The sequence below is a fragment of the Carassius auratus genome, chromosome 42, assembly GCF_003368295.1.
Source record: "Carassius auratus strain Wakin chromosome 42, ASM336829v1, whole genome shotgun sequence".
Classification (NCBI taxonomy): domain Eukaryota; kingdom Metazoa; phylum Chordata; class Actinopteri; order Cypriniformes; family Cyprinidae; genus Carassius; species Carassius auratus.
Window position 1 is genome coordinate 10168937 of NC_039284.1, and position 15546 is coordinate 10184482.

The 15546-nt window shown below is 35.8% G+C and overlaps 1 pseudogene; it reads right to left on the bottom strand.

Moving 5' to 3' along the window:
- Positions 1-940: 940 nt before the first annotated feature.
- LOC113060604 (leukocyte tyrosine kinase receptor-like) overlaps positions 941-15546 on the bottom strand; it is a 52012-nt pseudogene continuing 37406 nt past the window's right edge.

Below are 15546 nucleotides of genomic sequence, written 5' to 3' on the forward strand. Positions count from 1 at the left end.
AAATAAATCTTGGCACACAAAAACATTATTCACCTAATAACTACAATAATAAAATATTGGCGAATAATTCGTAATTAGACCTAAGAATAATTTCAGAATCAAACTTCTCATGCATCACATTACGCTCACTGAGGTGTTATACGGTTTGTGATTGTGTTTGCTGTAATACTAATAGGTCATCTGCAGGTGATCTGTGGGAACACAGTCACAATTCACAGATAAACCACACTTCTATTTACTAATTTATTTTTGAGGGAAATGTACTAAGAAACAATAGTCATTTTGAGAATTATTTTTGACAACGACTTAAAAAAAGCTCCCTAGAGGAGTGCATTGACATGTAAATCAATACAATCTCGGCAGCAGCCACGACAATTACATCCCGTATCACATGCCTCATTTACTTTTAACACATTTAAGTGCAACACCTTTGTGAAGCCCTCACATTTATCTCAAAGTTTCGCACACAAAACACATACTCAGTGACAAGGCAACATACTGTTTGTAAATGAGTTGATTTTTCAAAGCCAACAGCAGACAAAACAATGGACAAAACACTAAATCTAGTCTAAACAAATGGTCCTTAATGCTACTTTCTAGTCAAAACACCCTGTAAAGTCTACCTGATCTGAGATCAGTGGTGCTTTCTGTCAGCATTTCTTTATTACTAATAACTTTCAACACAATCTGATTACCTCTGAGTTACTTGTTGCAGAGCTAAGCTCTAAAGGGACAGCCCCCCCCCCCACCTCCAAAAAAAGAGAAAAACATTGTCAACATTTATTAATCTCCATGTCGTCCATGTCTGTATGACTTACTTTCTTCTGTGTGTGAAATACTTTATAGAGTGTTTCCATGGACTTCTTTCACATCCCCAGGGTTTCTCCGAAGTGAAAGTCTTAAGTTGAGTAACCTTCTAAAATGGTGCAAATCAAAAAAAAAAAAAAAAAAAAAAAAAAAATCCATGATAGCGTTTCCACAACTTTCTAAAAGAGGGAAAAAAAATACAGACCGGTTGGCTACGGCAGTCCAAAACAACATACAGACTTTTTTTGTATGGAGAAAAATGGCTTTGAAAATCATTTCATCAGATATTTTTGAAAATATAGAAGAAAGAATGTCATACAGTTTTGGAACAACTTGATGGTAAGTAAATTATAACAATTTGACTGTGCCTTTTTTAGATCAACTTTTTTGTGTTTCTTTTAAAGCTGTTCAAATCACTCAAATAGCTTAAAGCAAACAACAATGTTACGGTCTGAACATGCTTTGGATCTTCCTGTAATATATAAACTTAAAACCAGCTGCAAATTGCGGATTTGTAAAAGACATCTAAACGTACATATGTATTCATTGATAATTATGACTAATCAGTAGAAAAGGACTTCTCACTTCATGGGGTCCTTAAAGTGAGCATCATGTTTTCACAGTGTTGACAGTAGATGAGAATCCAGTGTAAAAGGGCTGCTATTAGCCAAGTGGAAGTTTCCATAGAAACCATCGGCCATTTGCCGCCTCATAATGGCAAATTAGCTACGACTCCTCATGTCTTTGGTACCACACAGCAACGATGTAGTCTCTTGCTCATAGTTTCCAACATACAGTTACTAAAGACTGGAATATACTACAAAACGTTTCCTCAGATCTTTGCCCCAATTTGCTGTCTGGATAAGGATGTCGCAAATAACCAAAGTCTGAAGATTTTGGTTGTCACAGATTTCACAGAAAATGGATAAAGAGTCATATTTTAGCTTCAGGCTATGATAATTTCTTTGATAGTTTCTGAGAGTATCAAACATGTTTGATATTTTAAGCCAATTCATGAAAACCACTTGGTTTGAAAGTGACTTTCGGAGTGAGTGGTGTGATACGTCTCTACACTTTTGACAATCAACCTTTTAAGCCTGCGAAAACAAGTGAAGTGACTGAATCTTAGTCATTTAGTGTGTGGTGCTTTGTTTCACCTATGTACAATGCCTGGTGTTTTAAAATTACACTGATTTTAAAAGTTGTGAAGTGTATTCCAGCCTTAACCTGCCATTCTGGCTCTAGCTAATCCACTGCAGATATTGCAGTAAAATACCTCTGTGCCAAAAACAAAATAACACCAAAAAATGTTGATTATTCTTCAATACTACACAGGGGTGACACTGAGGTCTTCAGACAAGGAAAAGCCAGAATCCCTGTCCCTCGTGGGTTTCTCAGATTGGGTGTGCCTCCTTACATCCTCATGTCCATAGCTAGCATGGCGTTTCACCTGTGGTTTTGGGGTAAATGTCGTGGCCAGGCCAAGGGCAGCAAGTGAAGGCATAGCTGCAGAGCTGGTGCTGGGCCCCACAGATTTGGACAAAACTACAGGCAAACTCTCAGTCTCGTAGCTCTGCTCATCATACGCATAGTTTACGTTGCCACACGGGAAGCTTTGGAGTTTTGCCAAGTCCATAACCGCAGCGAGTGAGCTGCCCGTAGCCCCTGTTGGGCCCTTCTGAGAGGGAGGCCCCTGTAGGACTGAACGTGGTCTGGGAGGATGCTGCAGACAAAGGTGGGGATGTCGAGGCATTTGTGTCAACTTCTACTACAGTGTCAATGTGCTCCAAAGTAGAGGACGGGACAGACGTAGACGTGGGGTTGCAAGACAGAGGCATGGACTGGGTGTGACATAAGGCTGTCTTCCCTCTTCCCAAGCTCTCCAGGACCCAGGAGCCGTAGGTGGGGTTCCAAAGGTTTTTAGTCTTGTTCTTTAGCTTCTGGCTGCCTGACGATGAACTGCTCCTGGAGCACGGCCGGTTCTCTGGGACCTGAAGCCATTGTCCTGGACAAACTCCTGGAGCAGGAACTGGCTCAGCCCAAGATGGCTCTAATGTTTCTTTGTATATGCCCCCCTCCTGTGTGAGATGGACCAGTCTTTGTAGCTTTGTAGGTTTGAGGGCTTGTGGGGCTGAACCAGTGATGCCCATTTGAGCGGAAGCTTCCTGGGACATAGAGTGGGTCACTAGAAGAGGGGTCATACTGCCTGATCCTTCAGGACGGATCACAGTGCCACCTTCTTCTTCGGCAGCTGGACCATACTCCACTGGAAGAGGGGTGTTGATGACATCAGGGTCCTGACGGATCAAAGGATGAAAGAAGAAAAGGGTCAATAGAAGTGATGCAAGTCGGGGTTTTTGATCATTATTACTATTTCTGGATTATTTTATTTTGTTGACTCCACTTTTTAAGATTAAGAAATAAAATGAATCTGCCAGTAGTTCGGGTGTTCCTTATGGTTTCTGTTTGAATTGAAATAAACCATAATTTAAATTAAACTTGAATGGAATTTAGAAAATGTTGCCTTGGTAACGACCTAAAAGGAATAAGTTTAGGTTAAAGTTCTAAAATTAATAAAAGTGAAATAAAGATAAAGATAAACAGAAATATAAAAAATGAATAATGACAAAAGCACATAATATAAAGCATAAACAAAAATGAAAACTTTTTGATTGAAAAATGTTTATATTTAAAAAAGCTCATTTAAAATATTAATAAAAATGATAATAGAATATAAATACAAGCTACTTGGGAACAAGTTTAATGTTAAAGATGCTCCAGTAATAACATTTTTAACAATTAAAAAATAAATTATTTAATTTTGGAATTGTTTTTATTATATAATGCTTAATATTTTTCTCATAAAGTATAAATAGTTGTTTAAACACAATAATATATTTTAGGAAGCGGGTACCAAGACAGAAAAATATTTGAAAACCTCAGATCTAAGCAAATTAAATTAACTCACCATTTGATGTAAAATAATAATACTATTTTAAATCTGTCAGCTTCTGACTCTTTTATACCTGTGTACAGTAGTTGATCCTCTCTAAAATAGTAGAGAAGTTCGGTCGGTGTTCTGGACAGTGTTGCCAACACTGTGTCATGATCCGATAGCTAAAACAGAACGAAATCCAAAACACTTATAGTAATTATAACGATTATTCTGGAATTATGATAATTAAAACAAATTGGTCACATTTCACTAATGATATATACTTCTTCATAGCTTCTAAGTCACATTTTTTTACATTCACACTTATTTAAAGGGGACACTGGATGCAAAAGTCACTTTTGTTAAATTTTTATGAAAACCATTAAAGAATCATACCAACTTGTCAAAAATAGATAATTTGATGTCCCCTTTAAGGGGATAGTTCACAAAAAAATTTAAATTCTGTCATTAATTACTCACCATAATGTCGTTCCAAACCTGTAAGACCTTCGTTCATTTTCGGAACACAAATTAAGACTTAAGATGAAGCTTTCTGACCCTGCATAGACAGCAAGGGAACTATCACACTGCTGAAAAATGTATTTTTGTTTTCGCACAAAAAGTATTCTCGTGGCTTCATAAAATTAAGGTTGAACCACTGATTACGTAGACTATTTTAACAATGTCCTTACTACAATTATGGGCCTTGAACAAGATAGTTGCATTGCTGTCTGGAGGATCAGAAGGCTCTCAGATTTGATCAAAAATATCTTAATTTGTCTTCCAAAGATGCACATGAACATCTGATGAACATCTTACAGGTTTCTAACAACATGAGGTAGAGTAATTAAGGACAGAAATTAGATTTTTTCTTGAACTACACTCTTAAGTTAAGATTAGGCATGATATCTATTCTCAAAGCTGTTATTGTTGCTTACACAGGGCCCGGGCAGCTCTTCGGCGGATCCATGCGACCTCCACCTGTTACAAACTCCAATACCTCCTGATTGGTCTTGCAGGGATAAGGCATGTATCCAAGAGAGAAAATCTCCCACAGCAGTACCCCAAAAGACCTGCAGATGGAGACAAATGGCATGTAATGACCATGTCTGGCCTCAATTATCCAAGTATCTGCTCTTTTTATACATGCTTATCTTTTTTTTAGATGCTAACAAAAGAAGTTCTTTCAGTAAACCAGATCTGCTATGTACCAGGTGTCAGTCTTGCATGTAAAAATGCCCTCTAGGAAAGCTTCAGGTGGCATCCACTTCACCGGCAACATGGCACGGCCGCCCTTCCTATAGTAACTCGCCCTGCAATGCAAAGTATTCCTTTGTCAAAACTCAATGTTTCTGCTTGTTATTACACTTAACAGGTACTAAAATACAAAAAAAGGATGTGAGATAAGAAGTTTGATAAAAGCACCTATAAATGTCTCGAGCCATCCCAAAATCTCCTATTTTAGCCACTCTCTCTGGACCAGGACAGGTCAAAAGGCAGTTTCGTGCTGCAATGTCCCTGAAACACACACCAGACATACCTGCTTGACTTGTGTGAGACATCAAGGTCACAGGCTGCGATGAGTTCAAAGAGCAGTTTCCACTTATGAATGCTACTTTAGGGCAAAATTCAGTCAGGTTTGGCTGTGAGAAATCACCTGTGGATGAAGTGGTTCTCTTCTAGATAGCGACAACCAAGTGCAATGTCTCTGGCCATATGTAGAAGCTCCAGCATACTTAGAGAAGACGGCTGATTCTGTGGGGGGGAAAAAAACACAATATTAATAATTCTGAACTACACAGTACTTCTATTGTACAAATCAAAGTTCTTTTAGATAATTGTTTTGTATTATATTGTGCTAATCTTACCTCTCTTCACAATAAATTAAATGTATTACCGTATTTTTCAGACTATAAGTCACACCTGAGTATAAGTCGCATCAGTCCAAAAATACGTAATGATGAGGGAAAAAACATATATAAGTCGCACTGGACTATAAGTTGCATTTGTTTAGAACCAAGAACCAAGAGAAAACATTACCGTCTACAGCCACCAGAGCGCGCTCTTCGCTACTCAGTGGTATGCTACAGGAGCAATGAGCAGCATAGAGCGCCCTCTGGCGGCTGTAGACAGTAATGTTTTCTCTTGGTTCATTTCTCTTGGTTCATATCAAATTAATTTTGATAAATAAGTCGCACCTGACTATAAGTCGGCAGGACCAGCCAAACTATGAAAAAAAGTCTTATAGTCCGGAGAATATGGTATTCATAATTAATGTTGTTTTCTAATGCAAAGTATGTTACACATATTGGCAAACAATCGTCATGAAAGCAAAAATGAGAAACAGAGTTATATCTAAACAGTATGATGTCTATACACTCAAACACACACAAACACTCACAGTTCTGGGCCGGTTTAGTCTCAGGAAAGTTTTCATGTCTCCTCCTGTCATGAGCTCCAGGAGTATGAAGCGAGGCAGGATCTGCAGACTGACGCCAATACAGCGCACAATGTTCTGATGGCTGAACTTACTGCAGACACAAAAGAGTGAAGGAAAAAACAACTACTGAACTACTGGACAACTTGACTCACACACAGCATGTCAATGATAATATTGAGTGAATACGTCATTTCAAATGAATATTTGACTGTATTCCATTTATTATAATGTTTTTTTTTTTTCTCATTTTGGTTTAAGCATCTTGAAATGAACAGATCTCTGAGAAATCTTTAAGCCACTGTATACTGAAAAATGTGATCCTTTTACAGATCTAAAAAAATAAATAGCAACATCTCATTGGAATACTTTGACTTTTTCTTATGATATATCATAACTTTTTTAAATATATGCATTATTAAGGTTAGTTTTTCCAACTATATTTGTCTTACATAATATATCCCTATAATCCAACCAATAAAGCTCAGTATTGCACTAGTAAATCATTAGTACCAATATAATAATTTTTCATGTAAGTAAATAAATAAAAGGTATTTTCACCTTTTGACAGCTTTAATATTTTATTTTAAAATGTTAATTTAAAGTTATTTATGCATTTTTATTTTATATCATTTTACATAGTAATATACATTTTATAAGTTATATTATGCACCTATTTCTGCATGATTAATTTTCACAAAGCCAAGTCAAAATGAAAATATCCACTGATCTATATATCACTGATCTAGCCCATGCAAATGAAGTATGAAGGATATGATGTTTTTTATTAGCTACAGTACGGTTTGCTATGAATCACTAGAAAATATCTGCTGCTTGACTAAAGAGGATGCCATACCCTCAAAAACAAACAACAGATGTGAACCCGCTAATCGCAACAAATGATTAAAAAAAGAAACAGATTTGATAGCCTAGAGATAGTGTGACCGAGAGCAGAGGATAGGAATGGCAATATCTCGTCCCTCGTGTTCTGTCTGTCGCACACATGTGGGGCCACAGCAGTGCTGCAGCCAAGCATACCTCATAATCAGAGCCTCCATTAGGAAATCCATCTCATCCTGCTCAGAACAGATTTCTGGAAGAGTCTGTCAGAAGGATGGAGCGAGATAAAACACAGAATCAATTAAGAGAAGCCAGAAACCCGTTTCAAAGGGAAAGGCAGATCTGGGAATACTCACCTTTATAGCAACCTGCATGGCTGTGTTTTCTCCATTCATACCCAAAACCTGTCCCTCATACACTTCCCCAAAAGCACCGTGTCCCAATGCCCTATAGTAAAAAATTTCATTACTGACATGTTTAAATATGGAACCAATTTTCAGTACTTTTACATGTCATCACAGAATATTAAATGAATATTGTGGGTTCAGTGTGATACATGCTGCAGTCATGTACAAGTCAACATTATTTTTAGTTGTTATTCAACAGCACATCACATATGCTGTCAACAGAGCTCAACTTGTATTTAACCTAGAACATTATTTTAACTAATAACAAGACCTGCACAACCTGGGTTATATGTATTCAATAACTCTGAATTAAAGGGGGGGTGAAATGCTATTTCATGCATACTGAGTTTTTTACACTGTTAAAGAGTTGGATTCCCATGCTAAACATGGACAAAGTTCCAAAAATTAAGTTGTACGTTTGAAGATTAAACCGGAAGATTAAGTTGTACGTTTGAAGGAGTATTTTTGTTCCAAAAATACTCATTCAAACGTACAACTTAATCTTCCGGTTTGTCACGAGTTTCGTAAAGTTTTTTTCGAGTATGGCTCTGTGTGACGTTAGATGGAGCGGAATTTCCTTATATGGGTCCTAAGGACACTTCTCCCGGAAGAGCACTCGCTCCCGTATAGCAGAGTAGAGACATTCACTGATCAGAGCGAGCGCATCGCGAAATGTCACAAGAGAAGTGTGTTTTTGGTTGCCAGGGCAAGAAAACCCTGCACTGATTACCCCCCCCCCCCCCCCCAAAAAAAAAAACCATTAAGGGACCAGTGGATGGAGTTTATTTTTACAGAGCATCAACGGAGTTGTGCAAGTGTTTGTGTTTGTTCCCTGCATTTCGAAGATGCTTGTTTTACAAACAAGGCCCAGTTTGACGCCGGATTTGCACATCGTTTATTTCTTAAGGATGACGCAATCCCAACGAAAAAGGGTCACGATCGTGTGTTGGAACCGCAGGCGGTGAGTAAAACTGCTTCAAATATCTCTGTGTTGTTAACTTAGCTATCGGCGCGTAAGCACATCAAGTAAACCTTGTAAGTTACACCTTTAAAAAAAAAAAGACGACATAAAGTGGAACTTAGTCATTTTCCAAAACCGCTAAGCAAATATATACAGTTTCAGTTAATACACACATAGAGACGTCGTTGCTGCTGCTGCTCTCGTTAAATTTCAGCCTCTGGATCTGACTCTGGATCATAAATAAACGGCTGAATTTGACTGTTAGCCATGGTTTGTTTTGGATGTTTTTTTCCTCACGGTAATGTCACAACTTCCAAACGCTCTCAACGCAAAAGCTTACTCGCATTCGTAATTCTTTAGCTCCGCCCACACGTCACGCCTCCAGATGCTCGTGTTTTTCCGAAAAAAATCGGCACAGACTATTTTTCTCTTATAAATATAATAAAACTAAAGAATTTTTGGAGATATGAAGGATGCAGTACTACAGTCTATAGGTACTCAAGATTAACAGGAGAGCATTTCACCCCCCCTTTAAATTTTCAAAATTGTACAGAATGAATGCAAATGTGTTGCGAAGGAGTTGAGAGCATTACTTCTAATTGCCGGCTAGTGGAATTAACCAAATTAGCCAAAATAAAATGTAATGCACAGATGCAAACATACAATGCACAGTGGATGTGGAAGACTTTCCATTCAAACTCTTAGGATTTCACAGAACTTTACATGGAATTCTGTGCATGCAGATTCTTCCAGGTACCATCCTTGAGCCTTAACCTTGTCAACATTAGACAATGCATTAGGTATCAAGAATTAAAAATGAAAAATCTTTTAGTGTATTAATCTAGGTTAATGTCAACTTCTATAGAAATTTTTTTTTAATTTGTTTTATATAAATTAGCATTAATGTATTATGAATAAACTCTGAGCAACACGATATTTACAAATAACATTAACCTAGATCAATAATTTCTAAGAACAAAAAAGATTATTACTAAAGATCAAATTCTTAAAGTCTTAAGATCAAAGGATGATTAAATTAAAGAATAATCAGAATAATCTATTATGCACTACTGTTCAATAGTTTGAAAAATAATACTTTCATTCAGCAAAGATCCATTATTTATCACAATAAAGACATTAATAAGTTAGCGAAATATTTTTATTTCAAATTAACGCTGTCCTTTTGAACTTTGTATTCATCAAATAATCGTGAAAAAAGTATCATGGTTTCCACAGAAAACGGTTTTCTACATTGATAATATTAAGAATCGATCATATTTAGAATGATTTCTGAAGGACCATGTGACACTGAAGACTGGTGTATTGATGCTGAAAATGCAGCTTTGTCATCACAAGAATATATTACATTAAGTATATTAAAAAAGGGGGAAAAAAGTTATTTAAATTGCAATAATATTTCACAATATTACTGTTCTTACTGTATTTTGTCTTCCTGAGTATAAGAGACTTCATTTAAAAACTTTTAAAACGAACATTTAAAAACAATCAGCATGTATGAAGTGGCATATAGATACCTGAGGAGGGTGATGTTCTTACGTGGAACCTCTTTAAGCTCGCTCAGTGAAGCTGGATTGCCAGCAAAGCAGTAGTTGGGGTTGTAGTCAGTCATTATGGTTGATGAGCGGATTTTGCTAAGCTTATACTCTGGGCTCTGTAGTCGAATCCTGACCGCATGCAGGTGGTTCTTCTTACGGTAATAGACTGCAAAAAGACAAAAACACACCAGGATTTAGTAAAAGTGACACTGTTTTTAAGAAGTTCTCTTTAGGAATAATTTCACCTGCTTGATTTGCATAATTATTGGTCTAAGAGTAGTTTGTACAAGATGAAGTGATGCATCCTAAAATTGTCAACAGACTTTCAGCATGGTGGTAATTTTCTCTAAGAAACAGAACAACCAAGTGCACTTATTTCTCCCATGGAATTCTATCAAGGAAAAAATGTGCATTATAAATCCAAAAAAGCCCCTCAGGTGAGGACTGAAGCTCTGGGCCTGTCAGCAAGCGATCGGGCAGGGTGGACTCACCCTCAGTGGAGGCTGCCCATGTCCCCGATGCAGGTTGGTAGTCTGCTGGGGAGGGCGTTGCGTGGAGGTGAGGGGTCCCTTTTGCCGTCGGGCTGCTGGCGCAGTGGCAGGAAGTTGACCAGGTATTAGGGGTGAGGGGGTAGGGTTAACCCGAGCAAAGACTACCAACCTGCATGGGGGAGAGCTCAGGGGAAGACACACAATTAGCGTCCAGTGGAGCTCTGCTAACTAAGGACCAGAGACCTCACCTCTGTTGTTTGCATTTGAGTTTAGATTACATGTAAATTGCCGAAAATGAAATATAGTGTTCAAAATATACAAAGCATAAGAACTTTTCAAGAAACATGCTTTAAGATGTCTTTTCACTTCTCTTTGGGAATTTGGGTTATGACAAGTCTTTATTTACCTTAAAAATACATACAAAACAAGTCATGGCACAGCATTTTACAGTTAGTGCACAAGTCAAAAAAACAAGGAGGATACATGATATTAAGCATGGTCAATATAAAAATAAAGCATTTATGGTGATGAGTCCATCACATACATAAAGTTAGTGCACCGTGACAGATTGTTGGTTTATGGCATATCTCAATCATGTTTAAAGAGTAATGGGTTCTAAAAGAAATTTAAAGTAAATGGTAATTTCTAGGAATGCACAATACATATTTCTGTAACACTTTACAATAAGGTTCCTTTTGTTAACATTAGTTATCTACTATACAATAACAACACGAATTAACAATGAAAAATAATTTTATTAACATTTTATGTTAATTTCAGCATTCACCAATACATTATAAAAAATCAAAAGATGTATAATATTACCTGAGCTAACGTGAACAAACAATGAACAGCTTTATTTTTATTTTATTGTTAACTAAAGGTAACAAAGATTAATATATAGTGGAAGAATGTGTATTGCTGTGTATTGTGTATTGCTCATTGTTGGTTAATTTGAGTTAATCAATAGAACCTTATTGTAAAGTGCCATATTCTTTATTTACTGACACTGACCAGATTAAGGTGGTGATAAAAGCAAGTTTTTTTTCTCTTCTATTCAAACAATACACTCTTTCTATGCCATGCTTCTATTGCATATTATAATGTTTTAATGCCTATAGTTTCATTTAAGCATAACATTTTAAATTGTAATGTAAGGGGAAAAACCAAACAGTATTTATTTATAATATCGGCCATCATACATGTTATCATCTCTTTTTTGTTTTCTTATCTATTTATATGCAATAAAATATCTTAAGTGATTATATGTAATAAAGTAATTATCAATATAATCACAAATCTTGGTGCATCCCAAAGTCACTGCTTTTGGCTTGATATAAAAAACTTAAAAAGGAATTTTTTTAGACTCCCTTTATGAGAGTTAAATTCATAGGTCGGTGTTTTGGACAGCCACCAGTGCGATGAAAGTATTATAAATTTTGACCAATATTTTTGAAGAACAAATGTATAATCTCATTAATTCCACAAGACGCTCACATTTATAGGGACAGTGCATTATGACACCCTCAATATTCCCTCACTGTCCTGTACTGGAAAATAATCCTTTTTTAAACGCTGTTGCAGATAAAAACACACATGTTAAATAGCAGCAATTATAATACTATAGATACTGGTCAGCACGCACTTACAGAAAAGCCTATCAAGTGTGACTGCAGTTAGTTTTGAAAATAATTTTCTTGATTGTTTATTTACATGCATTAATTTCAGAGGCCATGTTTTAAGATTAATAGCAGTCCCTGTCTTAGTTCCCTCCTCGTTCCTTTAAGCGATATTGTGCAACACTACATAAATTAGGTACCGGTAGATAAAAACAAGCAAGCAATTTGAATAAATATTAAAAACACACTCAAAATCTAACTGAAAAGAAATGTTAAATGAAACATTTTTCCATTTATTACACTGAGTGTGAAATTAACAGCAAGCGCAACCGCAAAATGTTAGGAATTAAGAAACAAATGAATATATGTGAATATTGCTGGAGGCCTAACTGGCAGTTAGCTTATATAGCATAACTTAAAGCTTCTGTAATACAAATTTGATCATTCATAAAAAAAGATTGTAAGTCTGTGTGCACTATGGTTCAAAAGTTCGGTATGAATTTTAAATGTTTTTTAAATTCTCTTATAATCACCAAGGCTGCATTTATCTGAACAAAAATACAGTGAAAACCACTTTAAAATAACTGTTTTCTTTTTTAACATATTTTATCATGTAATTTGTTCCTGTAATGGCAAAGCCGAATTTTTAGCGGCCATTTCTCAAATCGTCAGTGTCACATGGTCCTTTAGAAATGCTGATTTAGAAGTCTTCTTACAACAATTATCAATGTTAACAGTTGTGATGCTTAATATTTGATATATTATTAAATATTATATTTATTTCAGCATTTAAGTGCATGATATATGTCTTTACTGTAACTTTTGATCAATTTAATGCCTCCTTGGTGATTATTATTATTATTAATAATAATTATTATTATTAATAAAGTATTACGAAAAACTTACTGATGCCAAACTGATAGCCAAAGCTAGTGTATATGTTTAACTGTCACTGTTACTTGTGCCTTTCCCACAGTATTAAAGTGCTGTATAAAATTTGGCCACATAATTGTCCCTAGTGTTTAGTTTTTTCGTGTCACAGTTTTTTTCATGTCACATCTTTTATCCATTTTCTTTAGGTTTTTTGAATGATGATACACTAATGCCCAGTGTGTCTGATATTTTTAATTTATTTTTGTACTTGCAAAATAATTTGGGGGAAATGAAAAAAAAAAATAGTGACCAACTTTGGTTATAATTCCCACTGTCCTTCCTGCTGTTCTCACAATTATTGTTCCTAAAAGCTCTAAAGGCACTGATGTTGCACTCCCCTGAATTTGCTCTTCTAGGAAATGCTGTTTTTTGCAAACCTAAATAAGTCCCAGGGAGATAAAAGCATGTCAGAGACGATGGAATGCGGAGGGTACAGAGCTGATGCAGAACTGGAAGAGTCTCTTACTGAGCGTGAGGCTGGCACAGGTCAGAACAACACCTGTAACTAACGTGGATGCGATCACAACCAGGATAAATACCAGGGATGGGGGTCCATCTGCCAGGGAGCCCAATGGAACAACTGCTGGATGACATAAAATAAGTGGTGAATTAGAAATATTTCAAACAAATGCTTTTATAGGCTAACTTTGAAGGGCAAATGGCCACCGGCTGTTTAAGTACCTAGGCAGGTGACGTTATCTGGTGCAAGAACCTCATTGCTGTCACACAGGCAGAGGATGAGTCTGGGATCCTCATCTCTCTTACAGCTCTGGGTCTGACAGTGGCTGCAGTTCAGATACACCTCGATCTCAGCTTCCCCATGACTCTCCATAGCTAGAACACATACAAATACATCAGTACTGCACAGCACTGCTTCACAACCCCAGTGCTACAGTCTAGGGCATCTTCTTGGAAAAAAAAATTGGGAATCTTGAAATCTGGGGAAAAACAAACAAGATAACTATTCATCTAAAATATCGGGAGTTTAAAGCACCTATTTATAAAAAAAAAAAAAAAAAAAAAAAAAGAAGAAATTTGTTTTTTTGCCTTGAGGTAGATGTTGAAAATTTCGGCTACAAAAAAATTTTTACAGTTTAAAATATTCAATTTAATATAAAACATAAACATTATTTCCAGCGTCTACTAAATTCTAAATTTCTAAAAATAAAATTCATATTTAAAGATAAATTTATGACAGTTTATCATAGCATTAATAACTAGCAACTAGTTGCCCTGAACCTTTTTTAAACTATTCTGTTAAGCATTTTATAATGTTTGTTAATGAATTAATAATGAAGTTATCGTGAAGTAATATCAGAAATGTGTGCTCGGCCTCATAAGCCACAGTCAGTCTGAATTCTGGCCCTTTAACTCAAAACACACTTGCAGTAATAAACAGTGGCGCCAGCTTCAATAAGTCACATAAGGTCTTCTATTATCTACCACAAGTTTTCAAGTTTATTACTGAATCAGTGTGGATGTGTGCATGGCCTGTTTTCTCAATACAGCCAACGTCTATGAGAAAAACACTCAGTGCCAGTGCATACTGGGTGTATTGAAAAATACTGAAACAATTGGTGGATTTATTTCAGATTTCTTTTCTAGGTGACATACATGTGTCTGTGTATACATTTTGGCAAATACATAAATTCTGCAAGATTTAGTGACTGTTTCTGGATTTGTGTAATTAAAGACATTTTAATAAGAACTAAACAAACATTTTTTTTTAAACAGATCTTATTTTTTAAGACACTATAATTTTTTAGTTATTTCGCTCTTAAATTTTTTTTTATGTCTTACAGTTGTAAGGGGTGTGTAAATTTAAGAGCACAACTGTATACCATTATAGACAATCTGGATTAGATAAAAACTGACCGGCAAGTGGCTGTAGAAATATCTTTCCAATGGGGTGAACAAAAGAGACACCATCTTGTCCATCTGCTGTGATGCCATCAAGAAGGGGCGCATCACCACCTGGGCAAAGGTGACAGAAAAAAATATATAATACTCATTAAATCAAACAATGCACATTGAAAAAAAGACTTGCGGTGCAAATGCACATGTGATGATTTAACCACGGCTGTTCAACAATCTTCTTTTAAAATGAAACATCTGCCTAACAAAGCAAGTCATTCTTTGTGATAACTAACAACAGATCTTCTTTTTTTACAGTATGTGTCAGTAAAAACTCCGGGCAAGGGGTCACTTATAATTCAATAATTCAGTAACTTTAAACAGAACACTTGAATTATGATCGAAACCTTGTAGCTTTAGGCTTCTTCTATATTTTCCATTACAATGTCAAAATATTTTGCTTTTGTGGTAAAAATAAATAAATAAATAAATGCAACGTACCGTTATATCAGATATTAAATAAAAGTATATAAAACAATTTAATATTATTTTATATACACTCCCATCTAAACGATTTTTAAAGAAATGTTTATTTCATTTAATTTATTAATTTTAGCGGATGTCTAATGTTATTTCATGCATTCTGACTTATTTACACTGCTAAAATAGATGGCTTCTCATGCTAAACATGACCAAAGTCTCAAAA